The following is a 25,537-nucleotide window of genomic DNA, read 5'->3' as shown; positions in this document are numbered from 1 at the left end:
GCCTGGGTGGCTCAGTCGGTTACGCCTCCGACTTCAGCTCAGGTCAGATCTCACATTCGTGGGTTCAAGCCCCGCGTCAGGCTCTGTGCTGACTGCTAGCTCAGAGCCTGGAGCCTGTTTCCGGTTCTGTGTCTCCTTCTCTCTCTGCTCTTCCCCCTCTCATGCTCTGTCTCTGTCTGTATCAAAAATAAATTAAAAAAAAACTTTAAAAAAAATTAAAAAAAAATAAAGTCATAGGTTTGTCCCCATAAACATGGGCCAGTGAGAGACCTCCTATTTGCCATTGTCAGGGAGACTAGGCCTTTTCTCCCAGCAGTAAAGGCTTGCACATACTACTACCTTATATAGCTTAAAATAATTTTTAGTCAAGGGACGTGTGGGTGGCTCAGTTGGTTGAGCTCAGGTTGATTTTGGCTCAGGTCATGATCCCAGTGTCATGGGATCAAGCCTTGCATCTGGCTCCATACCGAGTGTGGAGTTTAAGATTCTCTCTCTCTCTGAGGGACACAAAACATGAGAGACTATTGAATACTGAAAACAAACTGAGGGTTGAAGGGGGAGGGGGAAAAGAGGTGGTGGTGATGGAGGAGGGCACTTGTGGGAAAGAGCACTGGGTGTTGTATGGAAACTAATTTGACAATAAACTACTTTAAAAAAAAAGATTCTCTCTCTCTCTTTCTTCCTTTGCCTGTCTCCCCCACTTGAGCTCTCTCTCTCTCTCAAAAAAATTTTTTTTAGTCAAGTGAGTGACAAAACTCTGAATTAGTCCCTATCATTTAGAGAAATTAATGTATGATGTATGAAAGTATGGGATTTTTGAAATTTGACTCTGTAAAACTTGAGGATCTCACAGACGTATTTCAATCACTTACACAATTTCTGTCCTTATAATCATGAATGTTTTGAGAATTGGCTAATCTCCACTTCATGTATGCAATGCACTCTTTGAATATCTACATCTGTCTGCACTTTGGTTTACCCAGAATCTTCTAAAAGAGTTTTTCTTCCTTATAAACTCTTGCATTAGAGGATAATATTTATGATTCTTTGTCCTAATCCTATTATATATTGTTCTAATTATAATTGTATGTATTCTAATTATGTATCTATCACATTAACTAGATGAAATATCTTAAAAGAAGGGACAAACATAATTTTTTTATTTCTAGGCACAAGCTTTGCTCACTGCTGATATTTAGTGACTCTGTATTGATAATGTTACCATTTATAAAGCAGACTGTCTCCTCCTTTAGTTGGCTTCTTAAATCCCTTTTCATTCATATGAATAATCTCAAGAAATTTTGCAGAACTATCCAGATTTCCATACAGTTTCCTTTGTTAAGCTCTGTCTAATCTGGATATGCCATATGGAGCTGCATTTCTGAGAATGTTTAGTTGTGCAAATTCCTAAGAAGTTACCTTGGAAATCCAAGGGTTTAGAGTTTGGAGGGAGTAACTGGAGTTGATGAATTAATAGAAAGTCTTCTAAACTTGTCAAACTCAACCCTCTCCTCCTTTCTATATAATTTATTGGGAGTATAAAATTCCCCTCAGTGAGATACTGCCTCACATACTTTACTACTCTTTGAAGCACAGTTGTTCTCTAATAGTTCATTCTTAGCATTTCAAAGAAGCTTCAGATATTTTCCTTAGGTTTATTAATCATAAAGGCATTATAAAACTTTTCCAGGCAAATTCCACCTGGCCTCTTCTTATTTGGTCCTTCCATAACCCTGATTACTCAGCATTTGTGTATTCTTCTGCTTGTGTTTGGAAACTTGCACATCGGTAGAGATAATGTTTTTAAGTTAGGGTTATCCAAAATCAACTAGAGTAACAATATACATGAGATGCAACTGTTGATACTCCATGGTACTAAAAAGAATAAGTAGAACAATGAACCCATTAGAATACCCTAGTGAAACATCACAAACTTTGGGGACTTCTCTATAATCCCTCATCAATATTGGAATACCATTTAATGCCACTCTAAAACATTAAGACTTGCAGTTTAGATTTGAGACACTTAAATGAGTAAGCAAAGCCCTAAGTGCAAACCTGATACATAATACCTTTTGGCCTTTCATGGTTAAAAATCTCAGAATCATAGAATATTCAGAACAAGATCTTAGATACAGAATCAGCTGAACTTTGACCTCTGGAGAGCTACTCATTCTGAGTATCTTACAAAAGGCATTTGTTTATTCATCTTATCAAGTCTGTATTAAGAGTCTTAATTTTGAATGACATTAAATACTTCTTTGTAGGCAGGAATGACAGAGAACCAGCAGCCTTCAAAGTGTTAGTTATTTTATTTTGCAAGAATTAAACCAATGCATTTTATTTCCACCTCATCGCTTAAATCATTTTCATTTAGTCTTTTGCTTCTAAAGCTGAGTCTTGAGGCTTAGAGGTCAAGGATAAGAGGGCAGGCACTAGACTTCTTACCCAGACAATACCATTGAAAGCAGGGCTTTGTGGAGTTGAGAGTTTGATTTTTTCCCCCAATCTCCTTTAACTTTAGATGAGAAAGTCTGGAAAACTTGAATCACAGAATTTTTCCATAGTGAAAAGAAGATACCTCTTCCCCTATGGCATATGAGCCATTTCCCTCTCTGGGTTTTCCCAGAAGAGGAGCAGGTGTGTGGGAGGCTATTTCATTTAGGATCTGAAGGAGATTGCCTTGTGGGCTGAGACTAACATGGGACTAAACCCCAAGAGTCTGAACTCGACTGTGCAATGTTGCTAGGGAGAGCCCTCAAAGTTGAGCTTTCCAGGACTTCTCCTCCATCCAGTATAGCATAAATACAACCCAGGGGTGTTGAAACTTCTCGAAGGGGAACTTGCAAAGCTACTGGTTTGAGAGCCAGGCCTGCCCTACGTCCCAGTTTGAGACTGTCCTAGTTTACCCCAGTTGTTCCACTGTAGTTATAGTACACCTTCCTGTCACTCCCACAGTGTCTTGATTTGGATGATAAATTATATTGTCAACATAGCCCTGGAGCCTTCTGAGACAGGAGCAGTTCTGAAGCAGAGGCAGGAGATAGGCTGTGGGGCCAGTGGTTGGATGTAGGAAACCTCACAGATGTGGGGAGATCTGCAGCACTGCCAGGACTCCATTAACTAGGGAATACTCTTCAGTTTTCAGTCAGCTAAGAGACCCGGATCAGGATGATTCCAGCAAAGGAGTTGAGCCATGAATGCCAGCAGAGCAAGCAACAAAGAGATGGGCCTGAACATCAAGCCCATGACTGGGGAACTTCAGTGGTTCTCTGTCCACACATAAACCACATCCTTCCTCATCCATTCCGACACCATCTTGTATGTGCATATGTGCTGGTTCACATGGATATGGTGGAAGGCTGAGAAATCTACATTTCTTTTCTAGACAGGTCAAAACATTATCTAAAGAGATTGTTTCAAATACTGAATGGAACTAAGTTTTAAACAGTCTCGAGAAAAGTTTAATCCCGTTTCCTCGAACCAACTGATAGAGGCTTCTGAGGAAGCAATTTCAGTCAAAGGAGTTACATTTCTCTGTGCATGTCTAAGTTGCAGTTCCCAAGTATACTAAAGGTATATAAAGCAGCGTAGGGCATTCATTAAACAAATGGCCAGTGGGGTCAGTCCACTTGGGTCCTAATGTCAGTTCTGCTAATTACAAGCTCTTTGATTCTGTACTAGTTGTCTAACTTCCCTGAGTTTTTATTTTTCCATGTATAAAACAGAATGACAATAATGCTTAACTCTGGGGAGTATTAAATGAGACGTATGTACTGGGTACATAATATACCCTTGATGAATGTTATTATTACTCTAATAGTTACAGTTGTCTACTACATTGTATAACTTATAAGTACATATATTTGCATCAATCCTACCTCTACTAGTAGAATTCAAGCTCCTTAAAAGCTTTAGAGTTTCTTTTATTTGTAACCTCCCCCCCGCCCCCGTACAAGTTCTCCGTGTACTAAGGATTGTCAGTAAATATCCCTTCAGCGGTTGGCCATAAAAGGTTCAAGCTCTTTATAATACAGTACAAATCATTTTTTATTCTCTCTCATCTTCAATATAGAATCTATCAGCAATACTGTCTTTTTTTATTCCAAGCACACTTAAAACCCATTTACTTCTCTCCATTTCCATTGCTCTGCACTCTATTTCAAGCCATTGCAATCTTTCACCCAAGTTCATGCAATTGTCTCTTCATTACCATCCTCTTTTTCATTCTTGGTTTTCTCCAGTATATTTGCTTTTAACTTTTTTTATTTTTACAGTGAGCCTATATAAGTCAGATCATATCATTCCCTTGCTTAAGATATTTAAAGGGCTTAGAATAGAATCTAACTTTTTTTTAAAAAAAGTTTATTTATTCATTTTGAGAGAGAGAGAGGGAGGGAGAGAGAGAGTGAGAGCGAGAGCGAGCACACATGTGCAAACAGGGGACAAAGATTATGCACTAAGTTTTATTTGCTAGGTACAATCTCAGGGATTTCTGAAGCGCTATTGCTGGTCGCAAGGGATGGACTGCATGCATAAACTGTCAGGTATCCTGTGGGGATTCCCTATTCAGGGCTTCTTGTGTTAAAATTCTGGATGGGGGATTCTCAGAAAACATGAATGTACATTTGCTCATCAAGCCTATTAAAACCTGGTTTGTGTAGTGAATTCTTAGCATAGGCGATTTTTTTTTCCTTTATCTAGAGCCAGGCCAAGATGGGTAAGTTTCCTTCTTATTTTCCTATGTCTGTAATTTTTTATTTGTTTGTTTTTAAGTCCAAGGGTCTTAGATTTATTCAGAGGTCTCAGTTCCAGATCTGAATCTCTGGGACCTGAGGCTTCATGTTCTATTCCTGCCTAGTCACTAAAATCTACTGGTTTCTGAGACTGAGTGCCCTCCCCCTCCCCAGACCCCAGGGACCTCACTGTCAGTTTATTCTCCTTGTTCTTGTTGCTCTTTTTGTTTGAGGCCCTTACAGGTTTTCCATAACTTCTTTCCTACTCAGCTAGATTTCAAAAAAACATGCTGGTGGTATTTTAGCAAAAATTTCTAGGTGTTTTACAGTAGGGAGGTTTTTCGAAGTTCGAAGTTCTGGACTTTCCAGTATTTTTGGAAACAGGAATCACATACTGAAATCATACATTTCTTGGTCTGATTTTTTCCCCCTCCTCCAAATGGCATTTCTACAAGGGCAGAAAACTTGCCTGTTCAAGTCCTGTGCCACACAATATTTGGTACAAAATTGGTACTCATGACATATTTAAAGGAGTGAATCTTGAAAATGTTATATGGAATTGGAAATGTAACTCCATCCTGAGTTCCAGAGAATAGTGACTCTGTTTTACTCAGCTTTGTCTTTTTGGAGAACTTGATACAGATTCAAGAATAGAGAGGATGTTTTCTATAAGTATTTAGTGGTTAGTTTATCTGAATTGATGTAAAAAAGAATTACAAAAATTAATAGTGCCTTAAAATTAAGTTATTTTATGAATGTTAAGATAAATATTTATACTATTATTTTCAAAGTTTTCCCTGATCCCTGAAGCTACAAGTAATTTCTCCTCTGCATATTTCTTTTTTTTTTAAGGGAATTTTTTGCTTTTGCTTTGCTTAGGTTTATTTATTTATTTTGGAAGAGAGCACAAGGGAGGGGTAGGGAAAGGAGGAGAGAAAGAATTCCGAGCAGCGTCTGCAATTGTCAGCCTAGAGCCTGATGTGGGGTTTAATCCCACAAACCATTAGATCATGACCTGAGCCAAAATCAAGAATCGATGCTTAAATGTGAGGCTTTAACCCACGAACCACAAGACCATCAGCTGAGCTAAGTCAAAAGTCGACACTTAACTGACTGGGCCACCCAGGTGCCCCTCTGAATATTTCTAGAGCTTTCTTGCTTTGTCCATTTTGCTGTGTTTCTGCCTCATCTTCATGGCCAGACTCTAAGCTCTTGAGGGTGGTTCTTGTTTGTGTGACTGTTTTTTTTAATTGAATTTATTTTTTTTAATTTACATCCAAGTTAGTTAGCATGTAGTGTGACAGTGATTTCAGGAGTAGATTCCTCAATGCCCCATTACCCATTTAGCCCATCCCACCTCCCACAAGCCCTCCAGTAATCCTCTGTTTGTTCTTCATATTTAAGAAGAACATTTTTTATGTTTTTGTCCCCTTCCCTGTTTTTATATTATTTTTGCTTTCCTTCCCTTGTGTTTATCTGTTTTGTATCTAAAATTTCTCATATGAGTGAAGTCATATGATATTTGTCTTTCTCTGACTAATTTCACTTAGCATAATACCCTCTAGTTCCATTCACATAGTTACAAACGGCAAGATTTCACTCTTTGATGGCCGAGTAATACTCCATTATATATATATACACCACATCTTCTTTATCCATTCATCCACCGATGGACACTTGGGCTCTTTCCATACTTTGGCTATTGTTTATAGAGCTGCTATAAACATTGGGGTGCATATGTCCCTTCGAAACAGCATACCTGTATCCCTTGGATAAAAATACCTAGTAGTGAAATTGCTGGGTTGTAGGGTAGTTCTGTGTTACTGTTTTTTGATCCTGTAGTGCATGCAGGGTTTCCAACCTTGGCACTATTGACACTATAGCCAGATAATTCTTTGTTTTGGCAGTTGTCCTGTGCATTGGAGGATATTTAACAGCATTGCTGGCCTCTACCCACTGGATGCCAGTAGAATCCTCAGTTTGACAACCAAAAGTGGCTCCAGACATTGCCCCAAATCCCTGGGGGGACAGAAGGCTCTCAATTGAGAACCACTGCTTCCAAGTTTATTACATAAGTTCTATAGCAAATTTTGATTGAATCCCACAAAGGCAAACATAAGATTTATATTTTCTTGAGAAAACTGATCTAGAGTCTGACCAGCCGTCTTGTTTGCGGGTCTGATTCAACACTAGGATGAGTTATGCTCCTGTCACCGCTCACTGTCACCTCCCTCCTCAAAGCCTGTCCTCTCGTGTTCATCTAGGTATTTATACCTGAAAATATTTGGAGGTTTATAGTTTTGGTGTGTAGTTTATGTCCATTGCTTCCATAATGGAGATATTCATTTTCTGATAAATGCTGTCTGTCAAATTTACATTGAACTGCACCTATTTTACAGATGACAGAATCTCTAAAGCACACACAGACCCACAACATTAAGATACTATTTATTGGCATAAATGAGCACAATTTGGCCCTAGAACTGTAACATTGTTTCCCCTTTAGTAAGGCTATAATTATTGTCATCAGCATTTTAAAAAATAAACCTACCTGCTTTCCTATTTTTGCAATTTGTACAGTGTTTTTAATAGTTTAGAATTATGTATAAAAACATAAGCAATAAATTATGTTTTGTAAAAACAAGATGTTTATATTAGAAACAAAGGTTATAACAAGTAACATATTTTAGGTAACAGAAATAATTTTAAGCAATAAAAATAATTTTATTTTATTATTTTTATGACTATAGACACAAAAATACTTAATCCAAGTTATTAGTAGAATGCAGTGATGTATTTTTAAAAATGACATATCATGACCAAATTTAATATATTCCAAGTATGCAAGTATGTATTTAACATTAAAAAATCAGTCCACTAAGGCACCTGGGTGGCTCAGCTGGTTAAGCAACCAAATCTTTGTTTTTTAGCTAATTAATCAATTAATTTTATTTATTTTTAACCATATTAACTTTAAATTTTACTGTTGTTTTAAATACTCATCACTTGTTTAGGATTTGTCTGTGTATTTATCAGCTCTCCTGTTTTGGTGAGGAAAAATAATTTTAGATAATGAAAATTGGTGACAGTGGATCCCATGAACGCCTGTCACCTTTTCTTTTTTGTCACACTCTGTTCCCCTCTGTGACCCTGACTCCCCATCTTCTTAGGTACTATGACTGGCAGTTGCCGAGTGGGTGGTGGTGGAGGGTCCAGAATGGTGGTGGGGTGTGGAGATGAAACTCCATCATCTGTATTTGACAATTGAAGAAATAAGTTCAGAGAGATGAGGTCATCTTTAAAAATTATCTTGCTCGTTGAGGTCAGAGAAAAGTCTCCTTTTTCCCAGGGCTTTTTCTACTATAAGACATATTCAGATAGTGATGTCATATTTCAGATATTGCCGGGGAAGTGCAAAAAGTGTTTCTCCGTCCACTATCACTTAAAGTCAACAACAGCACAATGGTTAGACACTTTCTTCAGGTAAGCCCTGAAGGTGAAAACATTTCCCTTTTCTGCACTATGCAGAATGTCTGCAGAATTTCTAGGCAGAACCCAAACACAATCTATGTATGGCTCAGAGGGAAAATGCCACAGGAGGAAGTTATAGAAGCAAGCACAGTGATGTAATGTTATGAAGAATTAAGACATTTGTAAAGATGAAAGAGAAAATACATGGAGAGCAAAGCAACCCCTGTTCATTTTGAAGAATCATGACAAGATGACCTTTTTCTTTTTCTTATGAGAAAATATTAAGAGGAATTTAATAAATGAAACTGAATGCCAGACACACACCAGACAAAATTCAGCTGTATTTGTTTGTTTAATTATTAAATTATCTCGAGGCAAATTCACTGAAATCCTGAATAATAACAAGAGAGGGAAGTCATGCCAAACACAGGTCTGTATGTTTCTACCTCCGCAAAACGTTGGAAAACCACTCCAGTGAAAAATAATTTTAAATAATCTTATATTCCTACTACAAAAACAGAATGTCAATTAAAAATTTTAGAAAACATATGGAAAGATAACCATGTAAGTATTATAGTATATATTTCAGATATAAATATGCATTTACATGTATATACATATATGTGTGTATTTACGTATTTCTACAGAAATACATACGCATAGTATGAGAGGAAATACCTGTATCTATATCATATTTATTTATCTGTATCTATATCTATCCCCCATGAAATAATACTAATTCATTAATGCTCTTTTATTGACTGCTGTTTTCACTTAACTTTCAGTGAATTTCTTTCAAGTATTTCTATCAAATAATTTAATATTCTTCTGTAATGTTGTTTTTAATGGTTAAAGAGTCATCAAGGATATTGTGATTGTCTTAAAGAAGTCAATTTATTTTTTTAAAGAATTACTGCTTTGTAATTTTCATTCACTTTTTTATTACTTTGCTCTACCTAATGATTCCAATTTCTACATTCATTTTTATACTTACTGAACACTAGGCTTTTGAAAAAATGTTTTTCATCATTTCCTGATATGGTTAACTTAACTCATAGTCCTGAAGATGTGTGACCAAAAGGAAAGCTTTGAGGCACAGAATTTTTAGATTCTTTCATTATTTAGATATTCATTTTCCTGTCCCTGCTCATAATGCTCCAGCTCTCCCAGGAGGTGAGTGATGACCCGTTCTCAGATGAAAGAAGTAAAGAATGCAAACATGAAGCACACAAGACCTGCTCAGCTGTAAAATGGATATGAAATTCAAGTATTTCTGAGCCTTTCTCACCCTGAACTTTTTACCCTGAGTGTTGAACCCTTGTGATCACATTTCCTCTTACTAACTGCTTGTTAGTTGTTGTCCCACAGCTTTTGCTGCCTAGACATTTTCATTTCTTGATATTTTTCCTTTTCATTATCAGATAGAACAATACGATTATGAGTTTTGCTGATAAAATCAAGGATGAAGCCTGTTCTTCCAGTGGTTTTAGGACTAATGTGCTCCAGGCAGTCCTTTCTAGTTGCCTCACTTTTTTTTCTTATTCAACTTAAAAAAATGTTTATTTATTTATTTTGAGAGAGGAAGAGAGTGCATGTGTGAGCAGGGGAGGGACCGAGAGAGAGAGAGAGAGAGAAAGAGAGAGAGAGAGAGAGAGAGAATCCCAAGCAGACTCCCTGCTGTCAGCACAGAGCTTGATGGGGGGCTTGAACCCACAAACTGTGAGATCACAGCCTGAGCTGAAATCAAGAGTTGGATGCTGAACCAACTGAGCCACCCAGGTGCCCCTTCATGTTATTTCTATGTAATGACTTGATTGGATTCAAAGAGTTCAGTTTGTATAGATATTTTAAGATGACAGCCATATTAGTATTCATAATTAAAATAATAACTAACATTGATAGTAAGCACTATTTTGAAGAAATTTGTATGAAAGCAGAGAGAATAGTATAATGATCACCCATTACTCAGCTTCAATAGCTGTCAACTTATGGCCAATCTTGTTTCATTATTCTCTTGGCCTCTTCCCTTCCTTTCCTCACACTGAACTGTTTTCCTGTAAATCCAAGATACTATATTATTTCATCTGTAAATATTTCAGCAGGTAAAGACTCTTAGATAATATATATTTTAAATTATTTTTAATTTTAAACTTTTTATTAAATTATAACACAAAAAACTTAATTATAACAGACAAAAATTCTAGCAAGAAATAGAATGTTACCAATGCCATAGAAGCCTTCCTTGTGCCGGTTTCCAGTTGTGTCCCACCTCTCAAGGGTAACTGCTATTCTGACTTCCAACACCATAGATTTATTTTGCCTATTTTTGAACTTGGTGTGTATGCACTCATACAATGTATTGTTTTGAGTCTTGTTTCTTTCATTTGACATTTTGTTTGAGATTTATCCATTTTGTTACATATAGTTGTAGATTGTTCATTCTCCTTGCTGTATAGCATGCCATTGTCTGACTACATCACCACGTACCCATTTAATTGTAGAAAGCATTCAGAGAAACGTTTCTAGTGTTTGGCTATTATAAGTACTCTTAAATTCTTTTATTGCTCTTATAGGAGAGGTAATCTTAGGTGAAATAAAATAATTTGCTAAGTTCACACAGGAAATAAGCAATGGAGTCTGAATTCAAACTAGCTTTGCCTGATTGCAGAGTCAGAGGTCTTAACCACTGTGCTTTCAAGGCAGCCTGTTTTGCAGAGTTGGCTGTAGTTATATATATAGTGTATACATACAAACCCATAAGTTCTATGGAGAAACGTGCATTATTCCTCATGGTTCTCTGCTCAATCATTGGTTTCCCAATTCAGAGTCTATTTCTTGAAGAGCAAAGCCTTGTAGAAAATTGTCCAGAGTCATCTAAGTACAACTAAGAACTAAAGCATTGCACATGAGTGGGGGATGACTCTGGAATAGGAAGGAAGAAGGAAATACACTCAGGATAACTCAGAGTCAGTTAGCTGACTCTGTTGTAAAGTAGGATGCTTGTGATCTGTAAGCATCTGCAGAATATGGTCCTATAATAAGTTTCAGAATTAAAGTCTATTCACCCAATTGCAAGCACATAAATAGGAAGTGAGGATTTTAATGTCTAATACATGCATGTAAATGCTTCCTTCGCTCATGTAAATGCAAAAATATATAATTATCTTATAACTTCCTAAAAGCCAGTCTTAGCTTTCTTTTCTCTGAAGCTGTTGGGAAAATAAATGTTTTAATTGAATATTTTATGAATAAATGTAGGTGTGACATAGTATTTGTTTTTAAATGAACAGGGTAAAGTAGTTATTTTATTATGAATATGTGTAAATATACCAAAGTAGTAGCACTATTTCTTTGAAACTTTTGTAAAATCTAAATAAAAGTGTATCTGCATTAATAGAAAATGCAAGTATTTTTAAATTGTAGAACTTGACTTTAGCAAGTATAACACAATATCATTCTGATATCAAAGAACTAGTTAATGCATGATGATTCCTCTTGCCATTTCCCATATTGTCTTTTTTAAAAATATCATTTAATTTTGAGAGAGTGCAAGTGGGGAGAGGGGGAGAGAGAGGGCAACAGAAGATCCAAAGTGGGTTCTGCACTGCCAGCAGTGAACTTGTGGGGCTTGAACTCATGAACCATGAGATTGTGATCTGAACTGAAGTTGGATGCTCAGCCGACTGAGCCACCCAGGTACCACCCCTGCCTCCGCATATTGTCCTATGTTTCTTCTTGTTGTTGGTTACATCTTTGAGAAGTTTTGGTTGTGAATGCATAGCTCGTAAACATTTAAAAATTGCTTATCAAATCATAGACCCAAATTATATTTTTAGAATGTAATTTTAGAATTTCATTAGGCAGTGAACTCATTCATCATAGAACATCATGCATTGTTTGTTTTAGAGAGAGTACTGAACAGCTCATATCCTTTGCTTAAAAATAGATGCTTTTTTTTTCTCAAAGCAATTATCTTCTTTTCAGTCCAATTTTCTCTTCTCTGGTATTCAATAGGACTTCAGTTCCAATGAGCTTTCATTTTACTATGCTGATCATGTAGTTATGCCATTTTTTTTTTCTATCTGCCTCAGAGCTGTAGAATTAAAAATATGTTTTTTTGGTCGGAAGCATATTTATTCAGGTACAGCAAAGCCTGCATCTTTTGACTCTCAGTGATTGCCAAGAACAGGATACTCGGACTACTAAATGTAAAGAGGCAGTTATGTAGTTAGGAACACAAATTTTTGGAAGCAGACTCTCTAGTTCAAATTCTGATTTTGCTACTTATTTGCATGTAATCTTGATCAAGTTACTTAATATCTCAATGCCTCAGTTTTCTTGCCTGTAAAATGGGGGACAATAATACCTGTCTAATTGGGTTATTGTGAAAAGTAATGGATTATTATATGTTAAGCCCTTAGAACCGTGCTTGGCACATAGTAAGTCTTACATAAGCATTTTTATTGTTATTCTGACATTTATTATTTTTCCCTTGAAATTTTAACAAAATTCAAAATAACTAATTCGCAATCTATGAATTTCCTTCTACAACTTTTATATGCAAGTAATAATGACCCAGCTGTGTCTAGAGAACCTAGAAACATTTTCCATAAGTTTTGGATAATATGCTCTAAAGTTTTCTTCATCTTCACATGTTCATTTGCTCGTTCAATCGTTCCTTTTTTTAAAAGTTTTTTTAATGTTTACTTATTTTTGAGAGACAGAGGGAGACTGAGCATGAGTGGGGGAGGGGCAGAGAGAGAGGGAAACACAGAATGTGAAGCAGGCTCTGGGTTCTGAGTTGTCAGCACTGAGCCCAATGTAGGTCTTGAACCCACAAACTGTGAGATCATGACCTGGACGCTTAACCGACTGAGCCACCCAGGCGTCCCCTCTTTCAATCATTCCTATTTACTGAACACTGATTGTGGTGCTTGAGTGTTCGTAGGGAACAAACAGGAAATATTCTCTATTACCTGGGAGCTTATATTCAAGTCTTATATCCAGGCAATAAACAATAACAGAGATGTTTGTTTGAAAACTCCCCTCATGACCCCTGAACTTCATTTTTTTTTAAAACAATGATATATTTTTTTAAGTTTTTATTTATTTTTGAGAGAGAGAGACAGCATGAGCAGGGGAGGGTCAGAGAGAGAGGGAGGCACAGAATCTGAAGACAGGCTCCAGGCTATGAGCTAGCTGTCAGCACAGAGCCCCACATGGGGCTCGAACCCATGAACCATGACATCATGACCTGAGCCGAAGCCGGACACTCAACTGACTGAGCCACCCAGGTGCCCCTGAACTTCATCTTGAAGCAAATGTTAAACTGATTAATTTTTTACAAAAAAAAAAAAATCACTGTCCCTCTTTAAATGTGCGTATACAGTAAAGTAGATGTATGTAGAAATGGTTTTAGGAATGGATGTAGAGATAATGTGCCAACTGTCTTAATTCATTTGCTTTTTTCTCATTGGTATTATTAACCTATCTTCATATTAAAAAGTTTCACATGAATTATTCTTGAAGTTGGGAAATTTAGCTATAGTTGTAAGTGTTTCAGATGTTTTTAGAATGCTTACACTTAAGACTGTGGAAAAAGGGGTGTAGCTGGACGGTAATATGTTAACAATATGTGTTAAAAAATCAGTTCATTGTTGACTGTATACAAAACACAAATTTCTAATAGCTCTTAATGGCACTACTTCCTCTGTGGATTATGTAGGAAATCTTTTGTCTGAATAATTGTTCCCGGAGGAAAGCTTTCAAAATGAATTCACTTTATAAAGAGGGATGAGAATGCATGTGTATATATGTGCACACACGTGCATGGTGAGATAGAGAAAGAGAGACTGATCATTGTGGAATACTGAGTTAAACAAGCAAATATGCCTAGTATAATTAAAGAACATAATTTTTAAAAAATGTTTATTTTTGAGAGAGAGAGAGAGAGAGAGAGAGAGAGAGATGAGCAGGGGAGGGGCAGAGAGAGGAAGATGCAGAGTCTGAAGCAGGCTCCAAGCTGTCAGTACAGAGCCAGACATGGGGCTTGAACCCACAGACCATGAGATTATGACCTGAACTGAAGTCAGACACTCAATCGACCGAGCCACCCAGGCACCCCTAAAGAACATAATTTGAAGGTAGTAACAGTATCTACTTATATAAAATACTCTGTATGCTGTTGCTTGTCATCACATTGTTTAAAATAATCTAATAGCAATAATGGACCTTTAATCCAAGTGTTACAGAAAACAATGGTGGGAAGACTAGGTTTTCACTGAAAAAAGAAAAACCCACTAAGAACCCTAATTATCTGGATAGTTAAAGAGGAAATAGCTCTCTGGCTCATGCTGGAATTATCTAAGCCCATAAAGGTAAAGTGGGCTATTTCCTTTCAGTTATCTTGACTTGGGCTATAAGCTTTTCTCCTTTATTTTAGATTAGAGACATCTATAATGTGAACTTTAAAAAAATTGTTTAATGTTTATTTATTTTTGAGAGAGAGAGAGAGAGTAAGAGAGAGAGAGAAAGCACAAGAAGGGGAAGAGCAGAAAGAGAGGGAGACACAGAATCTGGATTCTGTGCTGACAGCTCAGAACTCACGGACCATGAGATCATGACCTGAGATGAAGTTGGACACTTAACCGACTGAGCCACCCAGGCACCCCTATTGTGAACTTTTAGCAAGAGTGAAATGATACATTTCTGGAGTCCTCTTTAGTGAAATTATTCTCAACCTGGTGGGGTATGTTGTGTGGGGTATGTACATTTTCCAAACAATAATCTATTCACACCCCAACCCTTTGTAATTTTTAAAAACTTCTGCTCATGATTCTAAACTATATCCTAGCCCAGTTGCACACTTCTGTCTCCTATCAGAATCCACTTTTTAGGAACTGTGAATAGATTGTTTCTAAAAGATACATTAGTGTTCTAGAAGAGTCCGTTAATTTTACATAAGAACATTTCCATCTTAATAGAAGTCTTTTTAAAAAAATCAAGCTTGGCCCAGACCCAAAAAGACTAAGAATCTGAACAAATGCAATTTTATATGTGAATAGTAGTAAGTAGATTAAGAGGAAAAGATGAATACAGTTAGTGTGGTGGTGGAGATATTTTCTAATGGGTTAAGATGTGTGGGATCAGTGAATCTTGGAGGGGAGGGTCATTTCTTTAAAAAGAACAACACACACACACACACGTCTTGTGAAAAGTGGTAGCCTTTCCCAGAGAGACATTAGGGTTATCTAGCACATTAGCCACTTCTCAAAATATTAAATTCATGCCTTTACAAGTCTCCTTGGTCTAATTTCAGTTTGCATGTCAAAAAAAGAGTATCATTAGACTGATAAATGGATCTCAGGAAAGGGGTTAACCTTTATAATGGTGATGGTGAGATTTTTGTCAGGGCAGTACTTTAGTGTGTTAACAAATAATGGTGTGTGTGTGTGTGTGTGTGTGTGTCCCTTCTTACTTTATCGGTGGCTAAAGGGATCTCTCTCAGTTTCCCTTACGTATATAGTAAGATAGTCCCCCAAAACTAGTTAAACACACTTTTTTTTTCAAGTAAGTCATAATCTTGGCAGATTCATACTATTTTAGGATGTAACATAAAGCGGATAAAATATCTTGAAGCATTCTTCATGTGGGGATGCAGGGAAGGAGTAACCACCCCTCTCTGGTTTCAGAGACCGGAGGGTTAATGATGAGACGAGGCTGTCAACAGCTAGAGGTGTTTCAAGTCCTGGTTTTCCCAGCGTGTTCTCCATTTCTTACTTTGAATGAATGACCTGAGTGAGAATGCTAAGATTTTCCTTCTTAACTTTACTCCTTTCAAAAACATAGCATGACAGACATTTCTTTATGTTAACCTTATTTTAATAATATTCAGGTATTTAAGCAGATCAAGTCTGATATGACAGGGTAAGTCATCTCACTATGAAAGTAAAACCCCATTGTAAAACACTGTCTGGCACGGTCTCTTTCTGTGAATTTTCCCAACAGTTGTGATACACTTTTAAAAGGCTTTTTAAAGAACACTTATCTGAGAATGCCCAATTGAGAAAAATACTGCATATTGGTAAAATTGCTCTGGTAGAGACAACTGCTGCTATTTCTTCATCATATTTAAAGTCCCAAACCACAATTTGTATTTAAAAGCTTCAAATAATAATTACCTCTGTGTAATGAGCAGAAGTCCTTAAAAGGGTCTGCCGGTTTCCCTGAAATCTTTTACGGGCTGAGCAGAGCTATAGCCACTGATAACCCAGCTGCCGAGGAACAGAGTAAAGCCGGCTCCAAACTTCTCAGCTGTTGACGGGCTTGACTTGCTGAGAACACTGGTTAAATATAGCACACGCGAGCTCAGCTCCTCAACAAAGTCATTGCTCCGACGGTGTGGGGAAGGGAGCAGAAGACGAGAAATCTAATCTCAGAACCCAACAACACCTAGCAACAGTTGAAAAAACTTTTAAACAAAAGTCCGGGTGGGAGATATACAACAGCCTCTAATTTCTGCTGAACGGGATTTCAGGGAGAAGAAGCTGCCTTCTTTCCCCTTCTCTCTACTCAGTTTCCTGCATGACTTCAGCTATTGGCTAGTCCTAGGAAAGAAAGTGGGAAAAGCTTTTTCCTCGGTATTCTTTTGGGTTGGATAGTTTTCCAGGACTCCAGTCTCTCTTGGGCTGTGGGACAAGCCACTGGCTTCTTCAAAGGATAAGCTACCTCCATAAAGGACATACTCTTGGTTAAACAAGCTGCCGTCAGGTAAGACCGAAATAAATGGCTATTTATTCTCATAAGAAATTTCTGCTTATACAAGAAGCATTTTCTCTCAGATTCTGCGTTGTCGGTTTCCTTTGATTCTTACTGTTTCCACTGTGTGATAACACATTCAAGGAATTATCATAATCATTGTGAATTATTTTTAAAGAGTCAGTACTGTCATCTCAGAATTATACCAATTCCTTTTTAAACACAAAGAGTGTAATGATGTTTTAATAGCCATCGCGATATTTCTGCCAAGTTATCATTCTTTAGCAGGTAACAGAAATATGGCAAAGGACAAGTTCACAGCTCCTTTCACAGTTAAGACAGCTAACCAGTGGAAGAGATCTTTTCCCTAGGAGCAAAGTAACGTTCATTTACTGAAACTAGCTGAGCAGCTTGTATGGTAAATGAGAGGAAAGTCCGGCGTGGTGTTTGTATTTCAGACGCCCTGCTATCTGCTTCTCCCTTTGCCTGATTCTCTGATTGCCCTGGTACACCTTGTGCTGGTTCTGACCTACTTACGTTACACTCACCCCTAGTGCTTCTGACTAGGCACAAAACATGGCTGCTGTAAAATCACTACTTTTGCAGTTGTTGAATACAAACCATTCAGGAGCACGTTGTTTTGTGATTTGGAAAGTGATAAACTGAGCAATGACTTGTGTATAGATAAAACAGATTCTGACTTCTAAAATGGAAATTGAATTTATTAGAAGAAAACTCTTTCTAAAGCTGTGTATGTGTGTATATGAGTGGGTTTACTATCGTGTGAAGGAAATTCTCCTTTTATCTGTTGGTATATTGTCTCCCTTTCCCTGAGTTGCCATGCGATTTTATCAGAAGTGCTTAGAGTGATCAATTTCTTGTTGATTCTGATGAAAGTTATGGCTGAATGTTGGGATATGGTTATTGAGACCGGGGGTCTATAACTGGGCTAGATTTATGTAAGAAATTTTGTTCCTTTAAGTGAACATGATAATTTGGATGAATATTCTAATGATAATATAAAAGGTATGGATGCACATTTTGAAAGGAATTATTTGAGTCTATAATGTTAACTTAAACAAAGAATTTACCCAAGACCAGTTTTGAACATGCTGTTTATTGACAAATAAGAATGTATCAACCCTTTCAGTAAGTGTTTCTATCTTAAGAAGAATTCATTAAAGCTTATGTATTAAATGTGCAGGTAAATGAAATAGTATACACATTTCAATATGTCCAATGCTTCTTCTAATTGCATGATTAGTTTATGAACTAAATGAAGCTAATCATATATAACGAATGTATACAAGTGATAGTTCAAAATACACTCTAGTAATCTTGGTATCGTAGAATGAAGCTCCTGGTGCTTTAGTGGAGATGAAGTATCTTTGTCTTGAAAAAGTTCTGAAAAGTCAGAACTAAATGCTTTACATTTTTCTTGTTTTTATCTTAGGAAGGGTCACATTGTTGGCTTACAAATGTACGTGTAAAGCCAAACTCTGCCATTAGTTCTAGGCATGTAATTTCTTTTGGAGTCAGTGGAACAGTGTGCAGATAACTGAGTACAGCATTTGGACCTGAGTGAAATCTATTTTTTCCCAATGAATTGATTTCTGAGTGTTGTTGTCTTCGTGGCTGTAAATTTACTCGTGAGAATAAGAAGTAGCTCAGGTTCGACCATGTGCTTCCCTCCAGTGTATGAACAATCAAACCCTCCATGAACTATGCAGATTCTGTTCTCCTGTTCACTCAAGTTCACATTCCTATGTTATTTTACAAACTACCTTTTCTGCTATACCATAAGAGTTGTTAGATTCCATTGTTGTTATCTCATACCACACTAAGGCCTCTTCTCTTTACTCTCAGTATGGATTGTAACAAAACTGGCCCCCCTACCACTCTGCCTTGCCATCCAAACCATCTTGCCAATGACTATGGGGTTCATTTTCCTAAAATATTGCTCTACTTGTTTGTCTACTCTTCAGTTATCTTCTGGGACTCGTGGTTGCTGCCAAACACCTAGGCTGGGTATTTTGAAAACCTTCCATCATCTGGCATGTACTTAACATTCCCAGGTTCACCTCCCACTACTCAACAAGTGTCCTTCTGCTTCAGATATTTCAGGTTTGGGGCCATTCTCCAAACAGATGCACAGTGTACATTTCAGTGCTACACTTCTGCCTGTTTCATTTCCCCGCCTTGGAATACCTTTCCTGCCTTTCCCTGTAAACCTTGCCCACTCTTTAAAGCCCAGATCAGTGTCTTCTACTTTCACAATGAATCCCTGACCATAGCTTTTAGAAGTGATTCCTTTTTAGTTTACACAGTTTGGTGCTCTGTTACAATTAAGGAACATCAAGACATGGTTTGTGTCTTTAAGTTCAGAACAATTTAATGAAGCAATTAGGTGCGAAGCATTGTCCTAAGCATTGCTTGGTTTTGGAGCTTTTTATTCCCCTGCACATTCTGGGTGTTCTATTAACTTTTTTTTGGCTCTAGGTTTCTGATGATGAGTACATGACAAAGTATAAATAAGTATAAAATCAAGAAAAGCCACTTCGAGTGCAGTTAATAACCTTTTATCTCAAAAATTTCTCAAGGCAAGTCTTCATAGCTTTATCATGCACAGAGAAGTTATAAGTAATTCTAACTACACTTATGTACCTGATTGTAGAGATGATGTATCTCTTGAGAATAAAGTAGAAAGAACTAAATATAAAGAGCAGTATATATACATGCTTGTTCTATGTATGCATCTACCCACCTAAATGCTATAACTTATAATTTTTTATCATGTTTTGGTACCAGATTCAATTTATAATTCCCTTTGGTACTGTTCATGCAAGGCATGGTGTTTTGTGGGTCTTCATGGATAACAATCTGGCCTGGAACACTAAAATATTTAAATATCATCTTGTGATCCCTTTTTCTTTTTTCCCTAGATATTTAAAACAGAGACATTTTTCAGATTTATTTTTAATCACTCATGAAGACTGTAAGTAAGGCACTGTATGAAATAATACATGAATTATGATTTTGAAGCATTTTTTTTGTGTGTCCACCAAAAGAAAGGCATTCTCTTTATATTTTCAGATAGCCAAGGAAGTTAAATTTACTCTTCTACATGTGTTTTGCAAGAATCATTATAGGATTTTCCCAATGAAATTTGTGAAATATTTAATATATTCATTTAGCAATGGTTTTCCTATGGTTATATCTTATTTTTTTTAGAAGTGAAACGTGGTGGCAAAATACACATTCTAAACTAATGCTGATTGTGTGTTTCTTTTTTGGAAGATGAACATTTCTTCATAAAACAGACGCCTTAAGAAATAAGATTTTACGGAGCTTGCTTAATCCATATTTTTACTTGTTTCATGTTATTTCTCTATACATATAGGATTTAGAAAAGCTGCAGCTTGAGAAGTGAGGGGAAAGCTTAGGTTGAGATCTTTTTCAGCAGAAAGATTTCAGAGAGAACACAGTGTAACAACTCGTTAGATATATGATATATATAAAAGACTGCAACATAAATTTGTTTACATATTAATTATTTTAAATATATATAGGGATAGAAAGATAAGATAATAAAATAGATTTTGGTTCCTTAAATATGAGTTGAACATATAACAAGGATATTGGTATGAAGGGGGAGGTAGGGAAGGCAAGTAGCACAGACAAGTCAAATGGCCTGGATTCAGATCTTCACTCTCTGTGCCTCAGTTTCCTAATCTGCAGTTAGCTCTAGCTGGCTGCTAACCAGCTGATTGCAGAATTTGAGAATAATAATACTATCTTCCTCATAGAGTTGTTTTGAAGATTAAATGAGTTGCCTGGTAGAATTTTCAATGAATTTAAGTTATTATTGCTTTATTATCACATCCCAAATGTGGTTATCTGTTTATTTTAATCCTTGTCGCATGCAAAATTCTTAGATACAGATAGTTTGTGAACTCAAGTTTATAGATCATAGGAAAGGCAGAAGAATGTATTGTTTAAATTTGGAATCTTGTTTGGGACATACTTTGCTGCTGGGTACTCTAAGCAGACATAGTTTGAACGCCAGCCAATAATTTAGTATGGAATTTATGTTTCAAACCCTCCCTTATCTCTCAGCAGTCTGCTGTTTTATAGAATCATTACTAAAAAGACTAAAAAATCACCCATAGACTCTTCTATGGTTTCTATATTTTGCACTTGGAGATAAAAGTATGTTTATACATAATACTTGGGTGCCTCTTTTATAGCCTATAACATTGGGTAATGTATGGCAATGAAGACTTCTTCCTCTGTAGAAAGTATACTATTAAATTTATCACTATGTCTTCCCTCAGATGTTTTGTTTTGTTTTACTAACCTAGTAACAGATAAAAATGAAAAGACCAAAAAAGGTCATCTCACACTAGCTTTAACCTTACCAAATGGAAATGAATTCTTGCTATTCATTGTCCTTAATCCTACTCATTCTTAAACATGACAAGAAAGTATATTCCAAGACAAACAAAAAAAGCGCCTTATATCATAAAGATGTGTCTGTGTATTATAAAGTACTTACTATTCTGTATATTTAATTTAACAAAAATATTTGAAACACTCTTGTAAACAGGGAAGTTTCTTAGTAGCTTTAACTCCAACAAACCTTATGCCGGGTAGTTATGGTTTCAACCCTACCATTTGCTTTATTTTTCCCAATTGAAAAAATAAGTTTCTAAAACATAAGGCAAACTGAGTTTTAGAATTGTCATTCTGTAATGAAAACCTTGCTATAGAGAGAAAGGAGGAAGAAAAGAAAAGAAATAGGAACTTTTCCTGGCTTTACAGAATACGTTATCAAGATTTGAGCGCAAAAATATAGGAACCTCAGGAAAATACATTGGGTTATTCTCTTCTTTTTCCTTAAATGGTCAGTCCTACCCTTTGGTTAATCAGAGAAGGGGAAAGAGTACAGGCAGAATTCTACTTCCCCTATGGCAATAGCTGAGGCAGTTTGATTTCAAAGGCAAGGCAGGCGTTATGGAAGAACTTGGAATGGGGAAAGTCAAATGTGAATTGAGCAGTTAGCTCTAGCTGGCTGCTAACCAGCTGATTGCAGAATTTGAGAAACTCCCTGCAGAAATGAAGTAACAGGACGTTAACCAGCACCCCAGTCCCTGAGAGCTTTGTTTAAGCCATAGCAGCACTGAAAAGTCAAAAGAAGGTTGGTGTTGCTTTTCCTTTTTGGGAAATGGTGTCAATGTGCATAATATTGGGTGATTTATGTGTTTCTGAGGTCTGTGAAAGACAGACTAAAACATTTTAAAGCTAATGCAGAATTGATCTCAAGTGATCTGACTTTAATTGAGCCCTTAGGGTTCAAGAGTTTTTCTGTTTTTGCTTTCTTGCTTAAATTCTGTCACTGGGGCACCTGGGTGGCTCAGTTTGTTGGGTGTCCAACTTTGGCTCAGGTCATGATCTCAGAGTTTGTGGGTTCGGCCTTGTGTCAGGCTCTGTGCAGACAGCTCAGAGCCTGGAGCCTGCTTTGGATTTTGTGTCTCCCTCTCTCTCTGCCCATCCCCCACTCATGCTCTGGCTCTCTCTGTCTCTCAAAAATAAATAAACATCAACAAAAATTAAAAGAAAATTCTGTCACCTCCTTCCTTTACTGAAATATAGAAGAACATGATGATTATTACCTGATTGGCCAAAGACCTTATATGTCTACACTTGAAAAAAGCCCTTTTTTTCCCCTTTTGCAGCAATTAATTATAACTGCAAGCTTCCCAAGTTATTTTGAAGAAATGAATGATCTGCCACTTATCTTTGTAAGGAAGAGGTGTAAGAAATCCATGAACTGAACACATCAGAGTTGGCCAAATGCATTCTTTAAAAATGATTTGCTGAAGATTTAAAGCTGAAAGACAATTTGATTAAAAACAGTAGACTGTTGACATCACCAAGACAATCAAGTTACTGCCAACTTGCCTTTTTATCTAAAAGATCTTTCTAAAAATACAAATAATGTTTTTAGATGCATGCACACATACACACACAGGCATACAGAAGTCATAAGTGATATGGTAATAGGGATAAAAAGATCCTATTTTTTTATATCTCTTTAATATACTTATGTCTTAAGTAATTCACTTTAGGGCCTGCTTCTCTGAGGTATCACAGCACAACAGGAAAGGAAGAGGCATTGCTGAGTTCATAATGCTATTTCAGTGTGGCAGCCTAAGTACATGAGGAAATGACGCCTGGGCCTGTATTTGGAACCTCACAGTTACTGTGACGACAGCACACACACTACTGGAAAACAAAGATGGTATGCTTGCCAGGGTGAGCCAGGGAGCGTTTTGCAAGCTCATATTTTTCCTAATTATTCTGTAAATCTTGAAATTTGACACTGGAGATATTCAAGCCTCTTTGTATTTCAAGAACTGTTTAGTAAGTGATACATACTTGAGCAGCCTGGTATTTGGGTGAGGGAGGGGCCTTACACATAAGCTTAACTTTCACATGTTGTCTTAATAGATATCATCTTCTGGTTTGGACATCAGCAAGCGAGCTGCTTTGATCACAGGCTGCTGTTTGCGCTGGTGCATAGGAAGCCAGCTGAGTTGGTAGAATTCACTCCTCAGGGGCTCCTCAACTTTAGGTTACATATCCCCACCTTCTGTATGCTATTCATTTCAGAGATCACTGCCCAACATACCAGGTGTTCCTACCAATGACTGGGCATCTGAATCCCAATTCTTGTATAATGATATGATACATTTTATAATAATAATAACCATGTAAAATTCATATCATCTATCTAATGTAGCTATATATTAATTAGTATATACAAATGATGACAATACTACATAGCATGTACTAGAGATTATTCTGTGCCAGACATTGCACCAAGCACCTCACATGGATGATTTTATTTACTTCTCATAACAACCTTGTGGGACATTAGTTTTATCTCTGTTTTATGGATTGGAAAGATGAAGCTGGTAGACAGTTCATGCCCACCGGTAAGGTGAACATTCAAACCTAGGCAAATTGATTTTAGTTAGCCATATTTTCAACTACATTCTTGTAATGTAGGCACCAGTTCAAGAAAGACCGCCACCTAGGTGACTGTGAGATGTTTTAGGAAAAGTTGTAGAATGTGACACTGCAGGGAGTCAGGTGCCCTTGCAGTCTAAAAATATTCACCAACAGCAAAGAACAAAGAGATTCAGGGCCAAGTGGGGACCCTTCTCCCAGATCCATAAGTAGAAACAGAAGGGCCTCCGTGGACCCTGGAGTTGGGCAACCCAGGAAGAGCCAGGCCTCAGTACTGGCACACAGAAGCTATTCTTCTACAGTTATTGGGGAGGGGGGCAGTGTGAATACCTGGGAGAGGGTGGCAAGGAGCATTTTCTTTTATTAGGTATTAAGGCTATTGTAGCCAGATCTTTTGATACCATTGGGGTATTGGTCTCCTTGTTGCCTCTGTTGACAACTCAGAACTCTACCTTTTATAGTAACATTTGAAATGCTCTGCAGATTTCTGCCTTGGTCATTAAGTGTTCAGTTTCTTAAGTGTGTTCAAGAGAGAGAGTGTTATGAAATACTTATTCCAGGCACTGTTCCTTGAAGAGGTCTTTGGTGGTATGTGTATAGTGGTTGGAAGAGGCAAGGAAGGAGGGGATAGAATGTTTCATTCTATATAAGAGATTTCATAGGTTCCCCAAAACTCTGTTTAGGTGGTGAGTTGTCAATCTGGCTGCATGTTGTTCCCTCAGAAAAGAAACAGAGAGCTTGTATAGTTTAAGGAAAATTATTTGATGCCTCAGCTAGTGGTTTGCTCCTGCGGGATAATAGTGTGAACTATTTTATTGGATATTTGATTTAATTCTTTTATTTTTTTAACCAGGAGTTAACCACTAATGATGCTAAATATCTGATTACTTGAATATAATTAAGATTTTTGAGTTTCTATTTATATGCATAACATGGATTGTTTGAAGTAAAAGGAGAGAAATTCTAATAAAATTTTGATGGAACAGATAATGTTTTGCTTTTTTTAATGCCAGATTCCATAAATATTCTATGTATCCATTATTCCAGGTGATGAGATTGAATATTCCAGTAACATAAATGTTTCATGTGAAGTGAGGACATAATAGAATGAATCTCTACCCTCTGAGAAATTTTATTCTATGAATTGTAAACAGTATCTTGTCAAAAATATACTAGCATACCTTGACCCCCCGCCTCCTCCAACATACAGATAAACATTCATTACTGGTCAATACACAGGACTTATACTACTGCTTACCTGACGGGCTAAACATCTTCCTGATGCAAATACACTCTTTGCTCTGTGGCACAGGTTTATTTAATCCAAAATAAAAGTAGTGACCTATTTCATCAAGGTCCTCTGTTTCATTCACATGATCTCTCCTGATTTCCTTACAACAAACAAACTCAGAATTTCCCTTTTTGACATTTCTTGTCTTTAGGTAAAAAAGTGTAACTGTATCAAAAGAAGGAGAGGATTAGTGTTATATCCATTAGAGACAAAGGGCTCGACTGTTGGCTTCTGGAAGTTTTTTTTTTTC

General features: G+C 36.9%; 1 protein-coding gene across 3 annotated transcripts in view; it reads left to right on the top strand.

Annotated features, from left to right (window-relative positions):
• The first annotated feature begins 16,634 nt into the window (after window positions 1-16,634).
• The window catches only part of FILIP1 (filamin A interacting protein 1), a 182,633-nt gene continuing 173,730 nt past the window's right edge, over window positions 16,635-25,537 (top strand). For all 3 annotated transcript variants that reach the window (XM_029945238.1, XM_029945237.1, XM_029945236.1), the window contains exon 1: window positions 16,635-16,976. The gene's annotated coding sequence lies outside the window, so the exon portion shown is untranslated. The remainder of the gene's footprint in view (window positions 16,977-25,537) is intronic.

Source organism: Suricata suricatta, chromosome 7 (assembly GCF_006229205.1).
Source record: "Suricata suricatta isolate VVHF042 chromosome 7, meerkat_22Aug2017_6uvM2_HiC, whole genome shotgun sequence".
Taxonomy (NCBI): Eukaryota; Metazoa; Chordata; class Mammalia; order Carnivora; family Herpestidae; genus Suricata; species Suricata suricatta.
Note: the sequence above shows the minus strand (reverse complement) of the source record. Positions and strands in the feature narration are given on the sequence as shown.